We start from the raw sequence: 17,474 nt of genomic DNA on the forward strand, positions 1-17,474 counted from the left end.
CTACTTACATGATTGTATTGCATTAAATAAAATAGAAAACAAGTATTATCTAGTTATTCTTATTATTAAAAATATAACATTTAGAAAATTTTTCATGTTCTTGCTACAGTATAATAAATTGTCAATAATTAATTATATTAAGATTTAAGTGTTTAGAATATTATTTACTTTATTATTTTATTAGTAAATTGTAATTATGTATTTCTTATTATTATATATTTGTAATATGTATAACATGCTAAAAACAAAAACAAATAAAATATAAATATTTGGACAGACAGACAGACGGACGGATGGATGGATAGATACCCTGTAGATAGATAGATAGATAGATAGATAGATAGATAGATAGATAGATAGATAGATAGATAGATAGATAGATAGATAGATGGATGGATGGATGGATGGATGGATGGATGGATGGATGGATGGATGGACATATATTTATTTAATTTTTTTTAATTTCCCAAATGATGTTTAACAGAGCAAGGAAATGTTCACAGTATGTCTGATAATATTTTTTCTTCTGGAGAAAGTCTTATTTGTTTTCGGCTAGAATAAAAGCAGTTATTAATTTTTTACCCTAACCTAGTTAACCTATTAACCTAGTTAAGCCTTTAAATGTCATAAATATATATATAAAAAATAATAAAAAAATCAATCAATCAATCAATCCATCCATCCATCCATCCATCAATTTATATATATAAATATATATATATATATATATATATATATATATATATATATATATATATATATATATATATATATATATATATATATATATATATATATATATATATTTATATATATATATATATATATATATATATATATATATATATATATATATATGTATATGTATGTGTGTGTGTGTGTGTGTGTCTGTCTGTATATATATATATATATATATATATATATATATATATATATATATATATATATAAATTGATGGATGGATGGATGGATGGATGGATGGATGGATTGATTGATTGATTTACATCTTATATATCTGCTAAATATCTCTATCTGCTCTCTAGTTCAGTGTTTTTGTATTTGTATCCAGTATACCGTCAGATCCCAACACAAGTACACAGATGGTCCAGTGCTGTTTATAGAGAGTCTGACCTGTGTTCTTAACTCTGCTGCTTCATGAGGGGGCTGCTGGATCTGATGGGGATCCATTAAGATTGATTACATTATAGATATAAATCCACAGCTGAACACAGCTTTGTACTTTTTATGGAGATCCATTACTGCGTTTATTCAAGGCTCGTGTTCAATTTGTACCTTTCTTTTCCTCAGATGTATCCAATAAGGAAATCTGGAGTAAAAAAAAAAAAGAATGAAACTGTGGCGGTAATAAGCTGAGATGTGGTGGGAATCGGGCAGTTTTAATGGGGACTCAGATTCAGATGGAAATGAGGAGAAATGGAGGCGATCCTCTGGGGTTCATGGGTGAAAGAATTAACACAGCTTGTCAGGCTACATTTACACGTTTTCGCTTTTGTTTTAAAACTGTGTTTTAAAATTTAGACGATCCTCTTTCATACTGGCATTTTCCACTATATTTCAGAAATAATCTCCATCCACATAGCACAGCTGAAAACAGATGACAAAAGTAGATAATTATATTGTCAAATGTGTTGTACAAATGTAGCCTGCATGGATATTTTTATTGAATAAAACACAAATTATATTTGTTATAAACAGCTGGTACATTGAGAGAAAAAAAGTCTCATTATGTATCTGTATATTCAGAACAGAACAGGATAAAAGCTAAAATTGTAAGTAACTAAATAAATATAGTATAATATTGTATATACGCTTATCAAATAATGTCATGTAATTTGTATTTATATAGCACATTTATTGTATATGGCCATATACCCAAAGAGCTTCACAATCATGAGAGGGTTCTCTCCACACCACCACCAGTGTGCAGCATCCACCTGGATGATGCGGCGGCGGCAAAATAAAAAAAAAGACAAAATTTTAAAGAAATGAATGCATATTTTCTGAGGACTGTGAAAACGGACTTTTAAAAAACGATTACAGATTTTAGTCATGTGACCAATTCGGCTAACATGGTGGACAACATTGTAAAGCAGTTGTTTTGAATGCTGTCCATTTTTACAGCTTTATTTATGATTAGTGACAGCTTGTACATGGTCTAGACGGCGCGGTGGCTTAGTGGTAAGCACTATCGCCTCAAGCAAGAAAGTTGCTGGTTCAAGTCCCAGCTCGGCCAGTTGGCATTTCTGTGTGGAGTTTGCTTGTTCTCCACGTGTTTGCGTGGGCTTTCTCCGGGTGCTCCAGTTCCCCCCACAGTCCAAAGACATGCGCTATACAGTAGGTGAATTGGATGCACTAAATTGGCCATACTGTATAAGTGTGAATGAGTGTATGGGTGTTTTCCGGTACTGGGTTGCAGCTGGAAGAGCATCCGCTGTGTTAAACATATGCTGGAATAATTGGTGGTTCATTTCGCTGTGACAACCTCTAAAACTGAGACTTAATCGAAGCAAAATGAATAAATTTGCTGTACATCCAAAGGACTTGGAACATTTATTTATAATCATTGTTCAGCGGTAGAAGCAGACATTATTTTTGACATCATTTGCAACATTTTGCCGCGGCATTTCAACAGGATTGAAAGTAAATAATGCCAGGTGGATTTGACCCTATTAAAAGCGTCTTACATCTGTGTGTAAGACAAAGATTTGAAAACAACAGTGTTTTTTTTTAGACTAAATTCCCTTTCTCAAATCTATCTGGATTAGTGTAGATGTAGCCTGAAATGCAACCCCATACTATAGTTTTCAAACTAGACTGGGTCTGCAGCATTTCCTAGGGTGACTTAACCATAGCAAAAGTTGCATTTTAAAATGAAGATACACATAGTCTGTGTCTCTCCTGACGGGCAGCAGAGCAGTCTGAGCAGAGACGAGCACAAACGCCACAGAACATTGATAATCTACCCTAATGACCTCTGTGGGGAAAATATATGCAGCTCTGACAATATCAAGTCTTTGTTTCTGCATTAATGAGCTCTCATTTTCTAGGTGGAACATTCACGGTAATCTGCTTATTGGGCGCAGTGTGATAAAACACTTTTACGATATTTTAAATCCAACTTTGTGTGCTTAAATTAGTACAGGATCTTTTAGACACTACTGAAATGATAGCATTAACTGGAAGGATAGCTTCTTTGTGACCGTGTTATTGTTGTTGTGTTAAGGAAAGTTTTTAGGTTGTTTTCAGAATACTGTTCAAACTTTCCAAATATAACAGTGTTGCACCACCCTAAATCTACATTGCTGTTTTCGGTGTCTTGTTATAATTTGCATGTGGTTTTTACTGTGGAGCGAGTTGGAAAAAACAATCATGCGCACTCTCATAAGCAGAACTGGTATATCTGATTCAGTCTAGTGAATTCAAAAACAGCACTTCATCGGTTTTAGGCTTTTAATTGTACAGTAGGAATTTTATCTAATGCAGAATAGTAATATTTAGTTATTTCTTTCTTTCCATTTATTTATTCCAGATTTAAAATTGATGTTGTCACACTGTTTGCTATTTTTATTTTAGTTTAAAGTCATATATTTTTAAAAACTTTTTAAAATGTTAAATACTTAAAATGAATGTTCATATTAGTTCACGGTATGTGAAATAATACTAACAGACACTTGTGATCTGCAAAATGTATTAGAAAAGGCTGGAATTAAAGACCCCATATTTTGCATGAAAAACATCCTTTTGTCTCAAACAACAGGCTTATATACATGCAAGATCAAAACATTTTCATTGTCTGATATTATGCATTTGTTTTTTTCCTAATTATTCCAACTACTCCCATTTGATTCGTTCAGCGATTCATTTGTTCACAAACCCCTCCATAGCACAAAACTACTCTGTGCTGATTGGTCCAATGACCCAGTCTGTTCAGTCTGCATTTAGCATAAGATAGAGAAAAATGCCCACCAAGGCTATGAAGTAGCAGAAAATGTGTGAGACCCTAATGCAGGAATGCAATAAAGCAATGCAGTTAAATGGCAGCATATTACACTACTCTTAAATATAATAACAACAACACACATTCAGAATTAATCCACACACTGGCAAAAGTTTAACTGTTTTGAAAACTGACCACGCCGCATGTGTAAAGAACAGCTGATGGTGGCCATAGCAACAAGAAATGGCAGGGGATTGTGAGTTCTGAAACACATTTTAATCGGTAAAGGAAGAAGCACGTGTCGCGTTTTCAAGGTGTTTTTGGACATGATATGTGAACAGCCCCGTACAGATTTAATCTGATACAGCACAAGCACTGATCTATAAAAGATAAGTGATTACAAGCCGCGTAGAGCAATTACATACTTTGCAAACTACAGAAATAGAGACAACAATTTGAATTACACTTACATGTTATGATCCAGAAGAAGAAGAAAATGGTCCATATGAACTGTAACATTTACTGACAAAGTCCCTGTCAAAGTCTGATAAAGTCTCACACATAGTCTCTCCTGCTCTTTCTTTTAATAGCAAACGACTGGCGAATCCTGCTCTGCAGCGTTAGGTTATTGTATCAATCATCAGAAAAATGACAGGAAAAAACACCGCACAACATGGTTGGCTACACTGGCGTTGTTGTGAAAATGATCCACAGCGCTCTGCTAGTGTCTAAAGGGAAATGCGCGTTTAACATTTTACCGGATCTGGAACTACATATTTGGTGATGTACCTGTATTAACGTTGATGAGTTCAAGCAACAATAAAAAAAATGAACCCAACTCGATTTGGATATTTCGTTAAAGAAATGAATGGAAGCTCTTTTTCAAAACCCCATAATAGGGGTCCTTTACTAAAATAAAAGTTTAATTAATTATTATTTAATTTAAATTATGTAACATTAGTGCAATGTGTTGCCATATTCTTGACGATTTAAAATAATATGAAATATGTATATAATATTAAGATAAAATATTTATTTTGCATTCATTAATATAAAATATTTATATTTACAGTAGATAAAATATAATACACATAGATTGAAAAAATAAGAAACAAAAATATCCCTCAATACAGAAATACAGAGGAAAAATATAATATCAAATTCTTAAATGTATTTGCTCCCTTTTAATTTGATAAAAAAAATGAATTAATTAATTCATTTATTTTCTTTCTGGCTTAGTTATGTTATTAATTCGGGGTCGCCACAACCAACCACCAACTTATTGAACCACCAACTTATCCACCATATGTTTTTGCAGCGAATACCCTTCCAGCCTCAACCCATCTCTGGGAAACATCCAAACACACTCATTCACACACATACACTAGGGACAGTTTAGCCTACCCAATTCACCTGTACCGCATGTCTTTGGACTGTTGGGGAAACTGGAGCACCTGGAGGAAACCCACGAGTAGGCAGGGAGAACATACAAACTCCACAGAGAAACGCCAACTGACCCAGCTGAGACTTGAACCAGCGACTTTCTTTCTGTGAGGCGACAGCTCTACCTACTGCGCCACTGCATCGCCTAACAAAGAATTAGTTAAATTTAACACACTTAAATTGTGGTTTGAACCATGCAATTCACTGCCTACTAAACTTACTAAACTAAAACAAATGGAAAATTCCAGAGTTGCTGAAAAGTTCTCTCTGACAGTTTTATGCTCAGACAGTTATCCAGCATTTCATATAATTAAACAGCTCCCAGACTATCCATGCACAAGTATCTCTTGGCTTGATTAAATACACTGCTAGATTAATCAAAAGACTGGTTGTACATCATTTCTGCAAGTACTAACCCATGATAACCGTGTTAAGCAGTGGAAACTCTTGCTCAATATTTGGCTCTGGGCATAACAACACCGTGAGCGGAGACCAGCTGTAATTAAAAGCTGCAGTTTCAAATGGGATAAAACGACTCACTGCAAACTTTTGTAGCGTTTTTTCATGCCAAGATTAAAGCCCTTTGATTATTTCTTGTGTAATTGGGGCTATTTGAAGGCAGAGTGCTTGTTTTGTGTCTGCTCGCTCATAGTGGGCTCTGAGTTGGACGTGTTTTTCTTTTGCTTTGAGCCTTATGAAATCTCTACCTGCCACTTCTCTGTTGGTAAGTGATAAGAGAACTGCTTTACAAACAGGCTGAGTGCCACTATTTACTGCCTGTGCAGCTGAGAGAAGGTGACCTTTCACCTCTGCCTCGTTCCTCGAGTATTGACTGCACATGACTTTTTGTTCGAGTCAAGACCTGAAGCCTTAAAAGCTGGATTTGTTTTCAAAGCGGATTAACTGCTCCTGTATATTCCTTCTGTTTGTTTTTCTCATGTAAATGATGATACCTCTGACTCTTTTCAATGAGACATGTCTCTGCAGCTCATCGTCCAGTCAGATGATATTGGGGGGCGTGGCTTCCCCAGTTAGGTTAGTGGGGCATGACATGTGATTCGTCTGGGGGGGAGGGGCTATCTCAGGTCACACCCTTTGAGGGAATTCACACAGGTAAACACTCAAGCAGATGAGTCAAGGCTTGCAGAGACTTTGACGTATGCTGCGGAGTGTTTATGCCCTCAAAAGCAAGATATTACGTACTTCGGAGTGCCTTGGAATTATGGGAACCGTGGTGTGAGATTACATATAAATGTCTTTCCGTCTTGAGGGAAGGAAAGTGTTTGTCACAAGAGCCAAGAGAAGCCTACGCCAAGCCTATGAATGAAATCTCAGAGCAGGTACAGGGTTTATTTTTTCTTTCTCAAAGGCACATTTATATGTCAGTCAGATATTAGGTGTGAAGCATGTAAGGAAATAGCGGGCTTGTGGGATAGGTGGCAATTGTTTTGATGTAAAACTGAAGTTCTTGTCAAACTGTGCTTAAATGTGATTATTTATTGTGGTGTAGTGTTTTTGTCTTTTATTTTCTAGAGAAAAAGAGATCGGTGGTGAAGGGTTTGACTTGATCAAGTGCATAATCACATAGCGACTGGAGGGAAGAAATTAACTTCTTCATTAAAGGGCAATACTTGCCCCTGGAATTGATTTCCCAGGTCTTTTTTTAACCTTTGCAAAGACAATTTGTAGAATTGTCTACATCTATCTGTGTCAAATACCCAAATGTAACCAATCTTAATTCAAACTCAAACTTAAATAATTAAAAAAACTTTAAGCTGTTATCAATAAATTTTCAATAAAATGTTTCAATTATATGAAATAGTCTACTTCATATAACAAATCATTTTGATTATTACTCTTAGTACATTATTATTAATTATGAATATCAATTAATGGGCATACTGTTGGAGATGTTTTTATCCCCTCTAGGGTTATTTTGAGTCTTAATTTGGCCATAACTGTTTTTGTGTTTCAGCTAGCAGAATGACTTTTGGTGACCAATCTTATTTTGACACATATTTTGAGAAAAACTCAACAATACACTCTTGGCAAATTTACCACCCTTTTGTGACACTGCAAAAATAATTTTCTAACTTAGATTTTTTTATCTTGTTTCCAGTCCAAATATCTAAAAATTCTTAAATCAAGAAGCGTATTCTAGACAAGCAAAACATATCGTCTTGTTTTAAGAAATAATATGCCAAAATCGAGTTTTTTCTTAAAACAAGCAAAAATAATCTGCCAATGGGGTAAGCAAAATAATCTTGTTTTTCCTTTTGACTTAAGTTTATTTTGCTTACCCTTTTGGCAGATTAGTTTGCTTACCCCATTGGCAGATTATTTTGCTTATCCCAGAAACGGGAAACCAGACAGAAAAGCTTTTTTTGCAGTGTATGTTCTGAATGAAAACATCTATTGAATTAAACCGCTGTAAAAATATGTATATATACTATTATTATTATTTTTGCATAAACCTGTTAATCAACCTCAGTCCTGATCGAAACTACTAAATTTCTTAGAAAAGTACAGGATTTTAACTCTTTAATGGCCAACTTCATAAATAATGTCACTAATTTGGTGAAAATAAAAACACACAAAATAGCATGTTTTTAATATAAAAAGTAATTGTGGACTGGATTTTTAAAAATCTTGCACATGTGAAACAACTTTGCCTTTGACGCATTGTTTTTGATTAATGTACATTTTGTCAATTACTATTGGTGGCTGCTTTTGCCCCATTGACTTCCATCATAATCATTTTTTTATTACTAAACCACAACATCATATAACCATGCATTTTTGATTTTGGTTGTTTTCCCTGTTGGGATGACGTAAAACTTTTACTGTTTATTATCAGTTGTCACTATTAACCCTTTAGATAGGCCTGTGCAAAAAAAAGATTCTGGATTTTATATGGAGCATAACATCAAATTAAAGTGTGTATTTGTGTCTGTGAGTGTGTGAGAGTGACCTTTATGCACTTACCTTGATGTGTCTGAGAAAATCAAAATATGCATCTCAGCTCTCAGAACAACAACGAGTAATCAAAAACAAAGACTGTGTATTTATGCACCATCAAATGTGGTTATAATAGAAGACAGTGGGACAAAAATCCTTCACATGTCCAAGACTGTAATAAACAGAAAAAGATTCAGTTCACAATTTAAATTGAAATACGTCATTTTTTGTGTTTTTTCATTTATCATTTGTGAATTTGCCAATTAAAGACTTAAAATCTTGTAATTTTCTAAACAATTTAGTAGTTTTGATCAGGACTGAGGTTGATTAACAGATTAATGCAAAGAAAATTGAAAAAAAAAATCTGATGCGTTTTTACAGCAGTTTAATTCAGTGAATGTTTTCATGTAGAACATAGTAAATAGGTAATCAGATTGAACAGTGCACAAGGGTTAATTAATGAAATAATAAATAACAATACTGAATTAAATTATTTAACAATTCAACATTTACATCTGCATTATTACAATCCAAATTCATGCTTGTTAACATTAGTTCATGCACTGTGAGTTAACATTAACTAAATATGAATGACCATATAACCATTAACAAAGATTAATAAATACTGTAATACATGTATTGGTCATTGTTTGTTAATGTTAATAAAAAGATAAACCTAAACGTTAGCTAATACAACTTTATTGTAAAGTGTTACCTAATTAATAAAAAATGGCGTACAGCACACACAGACACACACGAAAAACCTACTAGACATTATTCTACCACAAGTTATTCACAAAACTCCCATTAAAATAATTTAAAGTATCTAAATTCATTTGCTTGCCCATTGAGTTTATACTCTCAACAGAAATGAGTGTTAGCATTAATCCGCTTCTACTTGTTTCCAATGTCTGCATATAAGCCATTTCGGAAAGATCAAAGCCACTTCACTTTTCAACCACAGTTATATGCATGTATGATATGCATGTATTTGTCCGTCCCATGGTGGCGCAACTCCATTGATCTCCAGTCCATAATTAGGTTTTGCAAGGCTGATGTGCCAGCTTTAGACTTCTTCATGCAACGGCATAGCAGTGGGCAAAAAACCATCCAGAACACCTTAGCAACCGCATAAGATCCTGCCACCCACCCACATTTAGCTCATTTACATTCTCTTCTGACATTGTAAAAGTCCACTTTATTCTAATTTGAATCATTTGTTGAGATGTGACGTGTCAGAAGTCAAGTTGTACATAAAGTTTACTTTTTCTGTTTTTTTTTTTGTTTTTTTTTTGTGGCTGATTGACTCAGTGAGCGATTTATTACCAGCATGAATAGACTCATTACTTGTTCTTCGCCCACTTTAAATGAGTTTCGTGCTCGTTTTAGCACAGCTGTCCCAATCAAGCGAGCAAAACCATGACAGTTTGGCAGTCGCCTGGCTTGTAACATCAGGACGGTCCGCGTCCACGCATCTCTCTTGGCACTCGTGCATGCGGTTAATAGTCAGATGTTAGGATGGGTGATGAGGGAACAAAGTCCTGTTCGTTGTCATTGTGCCGTCTTTGTTATGTCAGTCATGCTGGCATGTAAATGAACATAGCCGTTTATAGAATAGCGTTATGCATTTTAACACATGGCAGACATGGGAGGACATTAATTTATTCAAGCCCCATCAACGGCCAGTAATGTGCTTATGCAGATGTACTGTATATAACTATATTCAACATAAGCTGAATGTATGCATGCATTTAATCAGTGATTTATGATGAGGCTGCCAAACAAATGTTGATTTAGACAGGCAGATGGTATTTGGGCTCTGATCTGAGCATCATGCCTAATTATCTGTAGCTTTAACCCACCCTCTGTGATCTGGCTTTCTGCTGTCTTCTGGACGCACGACTGGAGCACATTTACTGCTATTTGCTAGAGAAACTCAATCCTGCAGGAAGAAACCCCAGCCTGAACATTAGATGGAGAATGTTTCACTCAAGGCCCTATGAAATACTGTTTTCCCAAAATTGTTTTTCAATTCAATTCAGTTCTATTCCCTTCCTTCCTTCATTCATTCCTTCCTTCATTCATTCCTTCCTTCCTTCCTTCCTTCCTTCCTTCTTTTCTTCTTTCCTTCTTTCCTTCCTTCCTTTCTTCATTTGTTTGTTCGTTCATTTCTTCCTTTTATTCTTCCTTCCTTTCTTACTTCTTCCCTCCCTAAGTCCGTCCATCCATTTGTCTGTCCGTTCCATCCTTCCTTTCTTCCTTTCTTCCTTCCTTCCTTTCTTCCTTCTTCTATTTGTTTGTTTATTTGTTTGTTCGTTACTTCCTTCCTTCATTTGTTTGTTCATTCTTTTCTTTCTTTTATCCTTTATTTGTTAATTTGATGTTTGTTTGTTTGTTCCTTCTTTTGTTTGTTTCCTTGTTCATTCATTACTTCCATCCTTGCTTCCTTCCTTTGATACTTCCTTTTTCCCTTCATTCATTCCTTCCTTCCTTTCTCTCGTTTCTTCTACCCTTCAACCCGCCCTGTCCGTCCGTCCATTCCTTCCTTTCTTCATTTGTTCGTTCCTTCATTCGTTTCTTCCTTCCATCCTTTGTTTGTTCATTTGATGTTTGCTTGTTTGTTCATTCCTTACTTCCATCTTTCCTTCCTTTCTTACTTCCTTCTTCCCCTCCTTCCTTCCTTCCTTCCTTCCTTTCTTCCTTCCTTTCTCTCTTTTCTTCTACCCTTCAACCCTCCCTCTGTCTGTCCATCCGTCCATTTCTACCTTCCTTCATTTCTTCATTTGTTCATTCCTTCATTAGTTTATTCCTTCCTTCCTTTGTTTGTTCGTTCCTTCCTTCCTTTCTTACTTCCATCCTTTGTTTGTTCATTTGATGTTTGTTTGTTTGTTCATTTCTTACTTCCATTCTTCCTTGCTTTCTTACTTCCTTCTTCCCCTCCTTCCTTCCTTCCTTCCTTCCTTCATTCCTTCCTTCCTTCATTCCTTCCTTTGTTTGTTCGTTCATTCCTTCCTTCTTTCCTTTTATCATTCCATCCTTTGTTGTTCATTTGATGTTTGTTTGTTCCTTCCTTTGTTTGTTTGTTCATTACTTCCTTCCTTCCTTTCTTCCTTCCATACTTCTTCCCTTTCTTCCTTTCTTAGTTCTTTCTTCCCTTCCTTTCTTCCTTCCTTCCGTCCTTCCTTCCTTCCTTACTTCCTTCCTTTCTTCCTTTCTTTCTTTCTTTCTTCCTTCCTTCCTTCCTTCCTCCATCCCTCCATTCGTTTAAATTAGATTTTAGTTATGGACATTTTACAGTACAATTTAATATATTTTACTTTGAAAACTGTTTGGTTTTTGTTAACAATTTGTTGTTAATTGTACATAAGTAAGTTATTAATTAATAATTAATAAGTTATTATTTAATTTAATATTATTACTTTTGAGAACTACATTCCACTGTCCAATAATATATTCCAAATTTATTGTATTTCTTAAGTGCATTCTTTGTGCGCATGATATGAAATTAGTTTTCTCAAATCAAGATGTTGAGTTAAGAGAAGTTATTTAAAAATGTAAAACGCCTTTTCTGTAGTGTTTTACCATTCACAACCACTAGTTTGCATTGTGGTTTAGTTACATGTACTGAGTACTTTTTATTTTTTTTTATTTAGGTTTAAAGTCCATTGGCAAAATCCTTGCCTGTATTCTAGCATTTGAGAAAAAAAGTGATTTCCTTCAGTGATTCAGTTTATCCTCTTGAGCTAAATGAAAATGCAATATAGCATTTATACTTTTAAAAATATGAAGCAAAAGCCAATTTGATGACAGTCGGTTCTAAAATCAACCAATATTTAAGCTGAATTGAAATCCACACCATGCCACTTCCGTATCATGTGCTACTCAAAAGTATTCTTCAACAACTTTCTTTGAAGTTTTGGGGAAAAAAAAAGCTCAAGAATGATGTTTCGGGTCTCTCGGGACACAATTGGCAGTTGCCAGCAAATTAGGCCTAAACAGAGCCCGCCGTTGTCATGGTAACTGTGCAATTAAATTACTTTATTGTCAGCTGTAATATAATTTTCCTGTGCAGCGGCTCACGGGACCGGAGCGGCCCATCGGAGGCTGAGCGAGATGAGCGCTCCTCATTGGAAAGATGCAGTACATTGATTTTTCATGAATGATTTTAGTGTCCGCGTTGCATTTTAATGTAAGGATGGCTAGTTTGAACAAGAAGCGATTTCGTATCACATCAAAATGCCTCTCCTTCTGCTGCAATGAAGTCTTTAAGGCAAAACACTTCAGGTGAACATAAAGTAAAAAATAACAAATAATTATAAACATACACTGCACTTTTACAGATGATTGATTGATTATATTAAGAAGTTATTTATTTATTTATATAGAAGTCACTTATTAGGTTGTTAAACTCTTAATATTTCTGGCTTTATTATTCCAGAATTTATTTCAGGGATTTTATCTGTTCTTAGCTGAGAGAGCGCTTCAATTTATCTTATAATGCCCAATAAACGTTACCCGTAGTTTGGGCATGTTGTGTGTTGTTTTTTAGTTTTGTAATGTTTTTGTCAGTCATGAGGTATCTAGTTCTTACTCCATGCCCTTTTCATTTATAATATTTTGCAAAATGACATCTCAAACGAGAACTTCCAATCACTGAAACAACAGCGCTTTTATTATATATTTTTTAACATTAAATATAAAATTTAATATAATGCATTTTAGAATAATAACCAACAGATACACCAATGTAATAATAAATTACATAGGATAAACAACTACAGAGGAAAGACCTGTGCATCAGTGACATTACCAATATAATTATTAATAATATTCCAAATATCATATACTTCCACAGATGTTTGATTAATTATTTTAAGTTTAAGTTTTTTTTTTTAATTAAATAAATAAGCTGTAGATGGATCATTTTTTACATAAGCTCATATTTGCGTACATTTCTTGCACAAAAATTCTCATTCAAAATCTTGCTTTATTTTTGGATGCTTTTATTAGAGAGGATTTGGGGAATCCATAATTCAGAAAATGCTGTGAACAGCCATAAAATAAATACTTTTTCACAACTTTTTATTAAAGTAAGTGATATACTCGGTGTCTTCCCTGCAGGCACAGGACATCAACATGACGTCATATTGACGCTGTACCCCAACACACCCCAACGTCATGAGGAACGTTGGATTCTGTTTGCAAATGAAAATCAGGTTGATGTAAGAACCCAACGTCAGTGTCAATGTCCAACCTAAAGTCAACCTAAAATCAACCAAATATCAATGTCTAATCATGTTACATCTTGATGTTGTGTGGATGTCACCACTATGACATCTATCAGACATTGGATTTTGGTCACTTTCAAACACAACCTAAAATCAACCAAATATCAACGTAATTTGACTTCATTATTGGACGTCAAATTACAAAACACTTTACAAAAATGTGTTACTATTACTCATTCATTCATTCTCTTTTCGGCTTATTCCCTTTGTTCATCAGGGGCACCACAGCGGAATGAACCACTAACTTATCCAGCATATGTTTTTTAGCAGCGGATGCCCTTCCAGCTGCAACCGTGCACTAGGAAACACCCATACATTTGTGCATTCTTTTACTTTATTAAATTCATCTGTACTGCATTTCTTTGGACTGTGGGGGAAACTGGAGCACCAGGAGGAAACCCACAGGAACCCGGGGAGAACATGCAAACTCCACATTATTATTATTATTATATAATCAGGCAAATTATGTATGAGCATATCCTTCTGTAAAATCTTCACAACACATACATGAATATAGCTGCAATTTGGATAAGGCAAGTGCTGCAGATTTTTGAAAAATATGAATCGCAATTGAAATGTACAGACACCGTTTGACAAAATGCTTTAGAAGAATCACTCATAAGTGTATTCTGGACATTTTCATTCCATTAGACTGAATTAAAAAGCCTAAATGAAAATGTGTTTTTGATTGAAGCGTCTCATAGAATTTCTCATTTCTGAATGACAGTAAGTGTAATGTCTTGTTTTGATTATCTGCTTTTTTAAGGACAAGAAGTCAATTTTGTTTTTATTTCATTTTCATAGAATTTGACAGTATTATGTTTGAATGCTTGATGGCATCTTTCTAGTAATTGTTTTTGCAGATGCACCGAGTGTGAGCGAGTGAGACAGAAGAGACACTTCCATATAAATTGATCTCTGTGACAGATCACAGGGAAGGTCGCAGTCTGTTTTTTTTTGCTGTCATGTTCTGAGCTTTTGATTTAGTGATTGAAATGCGTTCATAATATCTTTTTCTTCGATCAGTGTGAGTTCGTGTATTGAAATGGGATTCTCAGTTTGATCAGTTATTCATTTTGTTGTAACCCAATTAGCTGTCATCGTCTCACAGGTGGGACATTTTTCAACACATTTTGTTGTCTACCCCAGAACTTATCTTGACATTAGGCAATTGTTGGCATTGAACAAATTGTTGTTTGTTCTAACAACAATTTCAATAGCATAATGAGGTGCTTTTATAACATTCTCTTAAAGATGCTGTATGTATGTTGTTGACTCTTTCAAAGCATTAAAATACCCTAATATGTTTGCAGATGTTTAATAAACATGCCAAGTGAACATTATTGTTTATCTGAAAAACAACACTGAAGTCAGATATTTTGGTTTGAAAATGTGCCAGAACGCTGTCTTTGTTTTAGTCATTTTAGCTTGCCCACTGCCAGTTTAGGCAGTTATATTTTAGCACACCGGGTTGCCTTGTTTTAAAACCATGTTATTCATTAATTTATTCATTCATTCAGAAAGGCTCTGAAAGCATGCACTTGTGATCGAAACGTGACCTCCGGTGGACAGTAGCAGACTCCAAAATGAGGCACAGATTTCCACATGAGGTTATTAATTTGGAAATGATAGAAATATTACGAGAATAGACATTAGGTGAGCAGGTTACATTGTAACCGCGTGTTCTAAAGTTCATTTTCAGACAGTTTATTTCAGTGAACTATCTGCTGCTGCTTTCAGTATTATGGCAATAAATGTCATATAAAATGTCATTTAAACTCACATTGTTAGCATTTAACACTGAATAAAGCACATGAGGTGTACTTGAGGTGATCATTGTCAGTTTTCTGTTGTTCAGCTGCAAGAAATAGAAGCCGTTTCTAATATATCAATTTAAGGTGTTTGTTAGGATAAAAACTCATTTTAATATGGAAAATATTCCTTCTGTCGGGTGCCGTTTCTTTGATTTAGAACACAGTTAAATCACTCGCTCCTGTTGGTCTTGAATCTGGCAACCTGTGCTTGCATTTGTTTTGATCCAGGAGTGCAATACCTAATTCAACCACTGGGTGGTTTTAGTGCTCTAATTAACTTTTGACATTTCATTACTTTTCTTCATTCCTGCATCTGCCACTGTCATTCTTGGGATTTTGTAGGTCAGTGAATAAAGCCATGGATCAGCAATTAAGCATGCATAAAACATAAACCTAGAGGTAATATTTATCGCAGTTATTGTAGTTTAAGGTGTAATCGACATTAATGTGGGTGTCGCAGTGGTGCAGTGGGTAGCATTGTCACCTCAAAACAAGAAGGACGCAGGTTTGAGCCCAATGTGGGTTAGTTGGCATTTATGTGTGGAGTTTGCATGTTCTCCCCATGTATGCATGAGTTTCCTCCAGGCGCTCCGATTTCCCCCCATAGTCATTGCTCTTAAGAGATAACTACTTACTGGTGCATGTCTATGGTGCCGATTTGGATTAGTCAATTAACTTAAGTTGCATGTTTTTGAACGGAGGGAGGAAAGCAGGTAAGCCAGGGGAAACCCAAATGAGCACGTGGGGGAACGTGTAAACTCCGCACAGAAATGTCGACTGGCTTGGTAAGGACTAGAACCAGTGACGTTCTTGCTGTGAGGCAACCATGCTAACCACTGAGCCATCTTGCCACCCATTTAGGAAAGAAGGAGGAGTAGGGGTGGAAGGGGGTATTCTTCGAAACGAAGAGGGCTGTGATATGGAACTTAGGGTATTTATAGTGGCTTATGAATCATCTGATTGGTGAATCATAAATTAGATAATGCAGGACCAGCAGCAAGCAATCATAAGCACGTGATCCTCTCGAAATTAGTTTATAAATAACCTTCACTTCAAGAAAAAAAATGTGTGTGTGTGAAAATGTTTTTTAAGGTAATATAGTTTTTTTAGAATAGAAATGTTTCTTTTTTATGCATGTATGACAAGTATAAAAAGAGCAACAGACTGAGCGCATCATTTATAGATGACCTTGAGTGTTATATTCCACTTACTTGAAATATTCCACACTGTAGCAAAGCGTTCTCAGTTGCTGAATAGCTGAGAGAAGGCCAGCATGCCATGCATTCTTGCTGTTGACAGAATAGGATCATTCTCATAGTCCTGTTTTTTATGCTCTCAGGGAGTGTGTTTGTCCCTTGGATGGAAGTGAAGTGCAGTGATCTCAACATCCTTGAGACAAGTGTATAGATTGTGTATTTGGAGCTGGTTTTATTGTGAGTGATCTAAAGACAGTGCATTAAATAAGAATTTATTTAATTTTTATAATGTCCAATGCCGTGTATAATCCAGCAAAAAATAGCTCACATTCAAGCAGAGAAGACGTTAAAGTGTTTGTAATTTACAACACGGATACAAATGTTGGGTGTTAAATAATAATGGAAAACCAGTAAATTGACTTTGACATACCTTTGTAAATTACCTTGCATGAATTGTAGTGATGCTGCTAGATATACAGTATCTGCAACCATTGTTGATATTCACAAATAAGTGTTTATTTGGAATACTTTTGCATCAACACCTTAATAAATGCTTAATTGGAATATTTTATCAGCTAGTAAATTATGGTTAATTTTGCCTTTTGATCCACTGTATATGTATGCTGCTGTCCATGAGGGTTTAACTGCCGCCTTTAACATGATGTGACACGTTGCATTTAGAAAATGAGTGGTTTAGATGAATATGAGCTAGAGGGAAGCCAACATGTTTGTTTCGGGGGAAAAGAGGAGTTGGAAGGTCCAGAAGTATCCTTGCGGTTCCTAGATTTTCTTTAGTAAAGTTTTAAAAATAAAATCA

At 35.1% G+C, this 17,474-nt stretch overlaps 1 protein-coding gene across 9 annotated transcripts in view; it reads left to right on the top strand.

Annotated features, from left to right (window-relative positions):
• Positions 1-17,474, top strand: part of foxn3 (forkhead box N3) — a 176,795-nt gene that overhangs the window by 37,246 nt on the left and 122,075 nt on the right. Inside the window, exon 1 of one of the 9 annotated variants that reach the window (XM_009292896.4) lies at positions 6,526-6,741. The exons of the other annotated variants lie outside the window; for them this stretch is intronic. The gene's annotated coding sequence lies outside the window, so the exon portion shown is untranslated. Of the gene's footprint in view, positions 1-6,525; positions 6,742-17,474 lie in introns of those variants that run through there. 9 annotated transcript variants of the gene reach the window in all.

This window comes from Danio rerio, chromosome 17 (assembly GCF_049306965.1).
Source record: "Danio rerio strain Tuebingen ecotype United States chromosome 17, GRCz12tu, whole genome shotgun sequence".
Lineage (NCBI taxonomy): Eukaryota > Metazoa > Chordata > Actinopteri > Cypriniformes > Danionidae > Danio > Danio rerio.